Source organism: Cryptomeria japonica, chromosome 7 (assembly GCF_030272615.1).
Source record: "Cryptomeria japonica chromosome 7, Sugi_1.0, whole genome shotgun sequence".
NCBI classification, from domain to species: domain Eukaryota; kingdom Viridiplantae; phylum Streptophyta; class Pinopsida; order Cupressales; family Cupressaceae; genus Cryptomeria; species Cryptomeria japonica.
The window spans coordinates 688,157,821-688,168,213 of record NC_081411.1 but is presented as its reverse complement, the minus strand read 5'-3'; positions in this window follow the sequence as shown (position 1 = coordinate 688,168,213).

The window sequence follows — 10,393 nt, the reverse complement described above, 5'->3', positions numbered from 1 at the left end:
TCTTCAGCAAGAATCGATCTAAATCTTAACAAGAAATTTAAATAAATTGATCTAATTCCTATCAAGAATTTAAAACATATTGATCTAATTTCTTAAACAAATGGATCTAATACTTATCAAGAATTTGAAGACTAATGGATCTAATTCTTATCAAGAGTTTGAAACATATTGATCTAATTTCTTAAACAAATGGATCTAATACTTATCAAGAATTTGAAACTAATGGATCTAATTTCTTAAACAAATTGATCTAAACTAATTTGATGCATGATAAAGTAAAACTAAATTGAAAGAACCTGGATGCTTGAAAATGGTTTAGAATCCCCTATGAATCTCCCTTGATCCTTCAAACTTGAAAGAAGTCCTCCAAAGCAATCTTAGTTATTTTTCAAAATGAAAAATGACTACAAAAGAAAAATTTACTTGAGAGAAGAATTTCTTTATGGAATAACCAACTCCCTTTTTTGAAAACTTGTATATCTTTTATAAGAAAAATCCCTCTATTCCACTAGCTAAGTTTTTAATTAAAAAAAAGAGATTCTTTCCGAATTTTGGCCTTCATGCAAATTGATTAGACTTAGTGGGACGAGTTACATGCAAGGTGGTGGAGAAACCTCTAGAAGCTTCTTATTCTTCCTACAACATGTGCCATAATTGGGTGAGGAAAATTAAATAAATAATTAAGAAAAAAGTATATTTTCCATTTGTGTGTGTGAGTTTTATTATTTTATCCTTTTATGATATTCATTCAATCATTTAAATAGTTTATTCAAAAAAATATATACTAGAGTTTGCATTTTAAATCCAAAGGTGATAAAGGAGGGTTGTGATAGCTTATGTTGGTATTATATCTAAGTGGCATAAGTAGCATCCAATCATCTATTCTAGGGTTTGCATCCTTCATCTTTGATAGAAGAAGACAATTTAATCTTTCTTGATAATTGATAGAAGACAAAAAAATTCTTACTCAGTGCTTTATCCATATCGTCTAAAAATTTGATCTAAACTATTGTTTGGAATTCTTCCCATAGCAACTTTTCATGTCTTATGGTTTCATATGGTGGTTTTTCATTTACCGGAGGTAATTGTGTCAAATCTCCAACCAATATCATAGATATATGCCTGAATGAAAGATGCATATTCTAAATTTAGTATTGTAATAGTAATAAATAAAGTGTGTTGGATTTTAGATTTCTTATTTTTTTAAAAACACGTAGAAAACATACCTCTAAAAATTTTATAAATATTTTTGGGAAAGGCTTGTCGAAGGCAAGAGATTATTTTGAGTAATCTCTCTCCCAAGAAGCTCATTTCATCTATCAATATAGATTGTATGTGAGAAATTCCTCTTAGAAACTTGTAAGTCTTGTCTTCTATAGCTCAATGGAATCTTTTATTGTTATTTTCAACATAGAATGAATTGTTAATGCTCCAAAGTTGAATGTCACAACTTCGGTCAATGCAAGAAGAAGTAAATGAGAGCAGTGTCGAGAGGCTGCATTTTCCAATGCTTGACTAATGACACAAATTAAATATGAATTATTATTGTGCCTTGGATTACCATATGCAGGAGGGATGTAATTTCATATGTATGAAAGTGGGACATTATAATGTTAATCGCTCTATTATGTTTGTCACTAAGGTTTTCATCATCCACACATTATGGTATGTCATCATGAATAAGACAACCAATGTTTCTCATTGTGTTAATTAAATTTGTAATCTCATTTGTGTATTCTTGACCCTAAAATTCATCACACCAATCTATTTGTCAATCTGTATCTCTTCTGCAAAAAATAATGTTAGAACCACATGATTGAGGAGAGTACATCTACATGAATTTTCCAAGTGCCTACTTCGATATAGAAACAACAGATTTGACAAACATCCAAGGTCCTATTATTATATGATGAATATGATTATGAGACATCGAGCACATAGCTAAGTGGACATATGGAGAACATGTCATAGTCTCATTTAGTAGATAGATTGATGTGATTTGGAACCACTTTATGGGGAGCAAAATCATATTACATAAAGTGTCAAGTGAAACTAGCACACATGCTTCATCAAATTGGTACTCCTATGATATTTTTCACATTAAGCATTGTAGACTTGTATTGACCTAATTTGCATGTGTTGATGCCTAGAACACCATCAATCAATGCACAAGAAGCACAACTATAGAGGAAACAAAATGTCATCGACAACCCACATAATGTTGCTCAATACATGCACTTACACACTCAACTTTCAAAAAGGATATCATCCACAAGGGTATGAATGTCAAAGACTATTGGTGCAAATATGAGTGGCATCATAGGGGTTCTACATGTATGTGCATGGTTATCTATGGTTAAATGGTGTGCCAAATATGTAGAGAATAATTGATTGGAATAATGCAAATCAACTAATGAAAGTTGAATAATATCTCCATGACTTGGTTTAAGTGTTCAACCCTTGATAAGATGTGCACCTCTGCAACATACTAGTATGATCACAATTACTCAAGAAATTAAAGCTTCTCACAAATATAGATCATTTTTAAAATTGACATAGGAAACTCACTAACATGAAATTACTTTGCAAGCATATCAAAATTTCTCCCTACACCCATGTCTGAAAAACATAAGACAATTGGCAAAAACTAATTTTTGGATCACTACAAGGAGATCCTAAACACAATACAAAGATGCACAATGTGTAGAGAGGGCACATGTCTACAAAAAAAAGAGAAAATAGTTTGTAGGTAAATACTTCATAACCAATTTTATTTGATTCGAATGTAAAAATTGTCCCTTAATATATAATTGTTTAATTTAGGTCAAGAAAATATCTTAACCACATGTAAGTATAATGCATTGTGGTTGTTAAACTTGTAAGGATATACAAATATTTAGAGAATGACAAGATTAAATTTGAGGCATAAAAAAATGATGATAAAGTTAACTCAAACAATACGTGATGTCAAAACATGTTGTAATTAAATATATTGCAAAGTCTACAACAAAGGCAAAAAAAAGCTTTAAAGTGTACCATCAAATGTTGTTGTATCTTGCAAATCTACAAAATCTAGATGATTTATTGAGAAAGGCTTATAAAAGGTTTCTCACTAAAAGAATAATAGAAAGGGATATTGGAGCCCAAGAAACAAGCCACATGCTATTGGAACTTCCACTAGTAGAGAGTAGTAGAAGGTTTGTCAACTTAAATGTTTTGAAGGAAGTATCCAAATATATAGACTTAAATTTAGATGATCAAAATGAGCAACAAACTATATCTTTCATCGATTCATATAGGAACAGGTCCCAATCTATGGAAGTTGTCTACCATTTTGATGTTGCAAAATCATGGATATATAACCACAAAAGAAAATGTCAATACATATGGAGTCCAATGAAAATAACAATTTCTGTAAGTATTTTCTAGATTTTAAATATTTCAGGCATGTGACTCGGAGAAATGAGTTAATTTTTTCTCTCTAGAACTATTATTTTACGAACCTTTCCATGAAATTCAAGTGGATAAATTGGTCACAATGAATAATCAATAGTTGCAAGATGAGATAGATTCAAATACAATCAATGCCATGTACAAAAAAGAGAGGATGTTGAAAATATTAAAAATGATACTAATTTTGAATCTAAAGGCAACAACAATGTTTAAGGTACTACTATAGATTATGAATGAGAAATTCTAACTAGGCTTCATCAACTAATTATGAAACTTTCAAAGATAGATTTGTTGGGAAGAAGAGATATAGATCAACATACAAATTGGTGCCATAAATTTTAGGGTGAAGAATATATTAATGCAACTATCATTAACACAATGAAAAGAACTAGGTGTCTTGTTCAAGATGACATACCAAAATGCATGGAGTATGGAAACATTAGTGACAAACAAAACATAGTAGTTAATATTATAGTCTTCCACTATCACACATATGAAACTGCATCCCCCTTGTATATGCAACTTGAATAGGTAAGTCATATTTAATTGGTGTCATTAGTTATGCATTGGAAAATAGAACCTCTCCATAATGCCCTTTACTTCTACTCGTGTCAACTGAAGTTGTGACATTCAACATTGGAGCATCAACAATTCATTCTAAGCTAAGAATGCCAATAAAAGGTTTCACTAAACTACAAGGACAAGACTTGCAAGTTTCCATGAGGAAATTTCTCACATACAATATATATTGATAGATGAAATGAGTTTCCTGGGAGATAGATTAATCGAAAATAGAGACTCTTATATTTGACAAAAAAAAATTGAGGTATGTTTACTACATTAATTCCTTAAAGTAAGAAATCTACTATCCAACACACTTTCTTCATCACTATTACAATACTAAATTTAGATTACATATCTTTCATTCAAACATATCTATGATATTGGTTAGATATTTGACACAGTTGTCTCTAGTAAATGATAGAACACCATATGAAAGTAGAAGATGTGTAAAGTTTCTATGGGAGGAATTCCAACAAATAGTTAGTTTGGATCATATTTTTAGACAAGATGGACAAAGCATTGAGCAAGAAAGATTTTGTCTTCTTCTATCAAACATAAATGATGCAATCCTTACAATAGATGATGGATGCTACTTATTGCAAGATTCAATACCAACATGAGTGCTACAAAAAATGAGGAGTTTGAAAATAGTTTTCATTTATTCTCGAAAAATGATAATGTGCATGACCATAACAAAAAAAAAACTATAATCATTATCAAATCCTATTGCACGAAGCATTGTTGTAAAAATACCTTCACTTAGTTCCATATAAAGAGATAGAAATGATGAGATTGACATGAAATTATTACTTGAAACAATAATGCAAGGGTAATGCTCACTTCAAACTTATGGATATAAGCAGGTCTTGTCAATGGAGCACTAGGATATATTCAAAGTATTACATATATACCTGGAATTGCAGCACCTCAACCACCATCATATTCACTTGTAGATTTTGACAGTTACTTTGCAATTCCATTCAACAATCATTTCCCCCAAAGAGTTCTAATTCTAGCAATTGACAAACTACCACAAAACAAATACATTTAAGGTTGGCTTGGGCTTTAACAATGCACAAATCACAAGGCTTTACACTTCAAAAATCTATAGTTGATATAGGCCCCACTGAAAGAAGCAATCTCACAATTGTGGGAATATCATGTGTCAAATCTTTGCAAAGACTAAGAATTATGTTGCCCTTCACATATGATAGATACAAAAAAACTAAAGGGAAAACAAGTTGCTAGAAGAAATATTGAAAAGAATATGCTAAAATCCTTAAAAATGATTTGATCTAACAAACATTGTTAACATACTCATGCAATTTGTAGTTTTATGAATAATAAACAATGCATCAATTCTTTTATCACTTCAATTCTTTGAAAAGAACAAGTTCATTTAGTTCTTTGTTAATTTTCTATTGCAATGTATTAAAAAAGTCAATGTTGCATTTTTACCATTAAACATACTCATTCATAGCAAGAAAAATTCCTACAACATATATAATTAAAATATAAAAAAAAAATTATCATTTATTTAATTGAAATAATTAATACAAATTGGCTTTACAGTTTTTATATAATTGATATATTGAATAAAATAGAATATAACTCACATTCTATCATAAATATTATTAATAAACCCTATTTTATTTAAACTGCATACAAGCCTAATGCTCAATGTAATGTTAACACTAACTCTAATCACCTAACAATAAGTTTACATTTCTTTTATACTTATTATTATAATAATAATTATATAACAAATATAGATTTAGGCTATAGTATAAATTAATAACAAGCTACAGTTGGTAGATTTTTTAAATTTCTTATAAATTTTAAATATTCTATAACATAATATTATAATATAATACGTATAATTCAATCAATTGGCGTTGTGTGATAATGACAAAAATATGATGATAAAAAATTAATACCTTTAAGCTTTTTTGGTAATAGTTAGAAAACAATGGAATTCTATAATGTGTATTAATACTAAATAACATCTCAAAAATTAATTTTTATTTCTTTTGAAAATGATATTTATTTTTATTGATGTATTGCATTTTATGTATTAATTTATTCAATTTTATGTATAGAATATGGATTTGGAAAGTTCAAAATGTAATTCCACTATGGGACACATTGAAACCTAAAATTCATTAAATGACCCTATAACTCGTACTGAGTCAATCGGTGCAGATGGGTTCATTGAAACCCTAGATGGACAAACTAATCAAATCAATGAATGAACATATAACACAAATAATAAATGAAATACAAGATTTCAACCTAACAATAGCAGTAATTGAAGATTATGAATTCACACAATTCGAAGAACTATTCTACAGGGTACATAAGGCCTCATTGAGAGTTGGAGCATTCTTTGAATATATGCATCATATGTTCTATGATGAACAATATGAGTAGAGAAATCCAATATTATAAATGATGTTTTTATAAAATACTTAAAAAGATAATAGAAAATTAGATATTCACTTTTATGTAAATATAGAGACAAATTTAGTCATTACCTAATTTATAAACTTTGAAATACTCAATTATTTATTTATGTATACGATGTTATGAATGATGGATATGATTGCAGTTATGTTATGCATATGATGGTTTTTTCTTTATATAATGGATGGTGTGATGCATTTTGTTCATCACCCTATGCATATGATTAATTGTTGGTATAAACATGTTCATACACTTTGTGCATGGTTATTAGTTTAGATTTGTTTACATGGAGTTGATTAGTTGATCGAAAGACATTGTTGTTGATTTATGGTGAAACCTCTTATGTTCATACCACTTGGAATTTGTTGATTGCAAATAGCAGTGCATGGTTAGTCTGAACTCATATTGAAAGCTTAACTTCAATTGCTTTATGCTCATTGTTCATGGTGTTGATGTGCATAAGTGATTTGAAAATCATTTGTGTACCCTTTGGAGATTACACCATTTTTGTTTAGTTGTTTACTCGTGGTGAAGCAAAGCTTGGTTTGGTTTCACTAAGTCAACAATCATATTTTGCATTGTTAGGTCTTAAATTAGATTTTTTATCCCCTTATCCATTTTGATCTTTGTTTGGTAATAGTTAAGTTAGTTCAAGTTCCAACAAAGCATAAGTCTCTTTGTGATACCGGCATATCACATCATTTCATGAGACTATCCAATTGCACGTCAAGATCTCACTAAAGAAACTTTGGGGTTGCCTTTTTTTATCACATTGTTTAGCATTTGAAGTTTCCTTGGTCAAAAGAGAATACAATACTTAATATTTTATTTTATGTTTGAGGTATCTTAAAAAACACGTCAACACTAATAAATCCAAACTTTACATATTTTTAACAGTGAAATTAACATGTTTATGCCATTTTCTATTTAGTTTTTGCATTTGTCTCGTTAAAAATATCTCATTACAATAATATATTGAGAAATGTTAGATTTCACTTACAACTCAATTCTTAATCATTATTCTATTTCATTGCACTTATTTCTAAGCATTTAGTGTTTACTCCAAGATCACAATCTTATTCCTATAGGTCACTTTTGTGTGGCGTAAGATTGATCTTGATTCTCAACGAGCAAAATGGTATGGTGATGGAACAGTCATGAAGTAGCTATCGAGGGGAATAGCTTGAGAATAGATGGGAAGAGAACCGCCATTAATGCCATTAAGACGAGACAACTCTGAAGCAGTCATCTAGGAGAGATAGGAGTGAACCAGCGGCTAATCTGGTGCCTGTTAATGGTGCACCTCAGAGGTCTTTATCTAGGGGAGATAGGAGTGGGAGAGATCCCTAACTCCTACTATTATGATGGGACAATTCAGAGGCAATCATCAAGGGGAGAGGGGTGTGGGGAAAGTGGTATTTCGATGGAACAATTCTAGAGTAGGGGTGTGGGGAATGTGCTAATAAATGTTGTTTACGCTTCTCCCTGATGGTTCAGTTGTCTACTCGACTTCTCATTGCCATTGTTATGTGCCACTATGCGCCCACATCATAATTTGTTAATAATAATATCACTGGCAATTCCTAGGTCCACTAGAATTCCTCCCCAGCCTACATTGAAACAACGATTCATTTTATTAGTATTTAGAGTTGGATGGTGGAAAGTGATTTATCGATTGGGTTGGTCGAAACCAGGGTTTCTTTTCGCTCTTCCCACTGGGATCCTGCCTTCCCAATATTATCCACCCACACTGAGAAGATTTGTTGGAGCCCCTCGAGTGTCTCAATGCACTTTATCGATCGGAGGTGGAACGAATAAACGAACAAAATAATTAAACTTTAGCCAACCCCTACTATTTTAAGGGCTAACAAGCTATTTAATAAGGACTTGGATGATCTCCAGATCTCAAAGCTTTGAATTCAAATTCACACTTTCTTGCCCTTTTCAATATTGCAAGCTAGCTAAGTGTAGAGTTGTGTGACATTTTGCTATGTCATGGTATTTAAAATCATTCATTGTGCATAAAAAATAATAAGGATAATCATCATAAGAGAATAAGAGCATTTACTTTCAAATTCAAAACCATCAAATGGATCAAATTTGGATCATCATATAGGCCACTCACATGTCTACTAATGTTGTCATCAATTTTTCTTATCGTCGTTAATTTGGTCCACCAATTAGATTAACTTAAGAGAACTAGCTCACTCCTCACATTGGCAAGTTACTCAAGAATGTCTTTAGACACCACTTTGGCATAGATCTTGCTAGTTTGTTCTCACATGGCACAGATCAATTTGCACGTTAAATTAGATTTGTGATAATCAAGAATAAATTTGCAAGGTTTGAGTTCAATTTGCATCATTTTATATGATAGAATAGACTCCAAGACAGACATTAAATTGAAGTAGATAGTTTCATAACAATGACAAATTGATGCACAACATCATTAACAACTATTCATTGTTGATCCTAAAACTAAACCTTTCTATCCTCTTTCTAGTTATCACGTTTATTTCAATTCTATTTATCAAATCCTGACTCTGTGTACTTATTAATTGTATTTATTTAATTAACCTAAATAAAAAATAAATAAACATTTTTTTATACAATAATATTAAACTCCTAAAATTATAGAACAAAATGCTATTGAAACGATGAAAGCACAACCACCATTACCTACAATATGCATGCACATCAGTGACCATGGCAAGTATAACCTGCAATGAACATTTAATATGGTGACCATGGCAACCATAAACACACCCAAGAAAACCTTTGCACAACCCTGTATGTTCCTTATGGTTGAAGCTAAATCCCAAGGAATCCTTGCCCATCAACTATGCAAAGTCCCCAGTTAAGATTGCTTCCTTAGCACCTCATATTGAACAACAGAGCACCTCATACTGTTATTAGAGCAACTCTGTCTAGTAACGGTATGTCGGTATCACTTCACATTGTAGTCTTCATCATCTCATTATCCATTCTCAAGTAAATCCACACGCTATGCTTTTTTCTAAACTTGCATATCACTTGCTTTTTCTTCTCTTCTTTTATAAGTACAAATTGTGTTCATTAGAATGAAATCTTTTTGCGCAACTTTGTTGATTGCCCAAACTTTTTATGTGGCTTTCTGGAACTTCCTTTGTAAGAGGTGCACTCTTCAAAAACAATTTCACTAGGAAACACATAAAAACACTTCTGCTCGGATCAAAAAGGTTTGTCTAGATAAAGCACACCACTGTTTGGTTGGTGCTGAGTGCAGCTGGGATTGGGTTCAATCCCCAAATGACTTTGACATGTCTTTAGCAAAACTTTGACAATATCTTTGCTGCATAATTATTCCTTTGAATTCTCTTTTAAACTCTGCAACGTATCCAATTTCTTCTGTAGAAGAATTGTTTAGAAAACAAAATTATCTCATATCACCTTATTTTCTCTTTCCCTAAATTCTGATTTCTTTAAAGTATTCAACTTGTTCTACAACAGAAGTTGTGCATTCGTCATGTCAGCAATATTCCTTTTTCCTATAACCATCATTTGAACAACAAATGAAATGGATAAAACCATCTGGCAGCATGTTCCACCTCTTAACAACCCACATCTTACACTATGTTGAAATTGCATCTGGAGTGAATCTTACAGCTATAAACTTCCAACAACAACAAATAAAAATGAAATGCATATGCTGAAAATTTAACTAGGGAATCATATAACATTCATAGTACGTACACAGAACATGACTCAATACAATAATAACAGAATAAACACCGGTAGAGAGTAATACCCGATTGGGAGCATAAAGAAGCTTCCATTTACACAGAGGTAAAGACATCCATAGGCAGCCTAATTAGTAGCTGAAAAGACCAGCCTTCTACCTCTCAGAAGTACAACTAAAATAAAATGTAGCTAA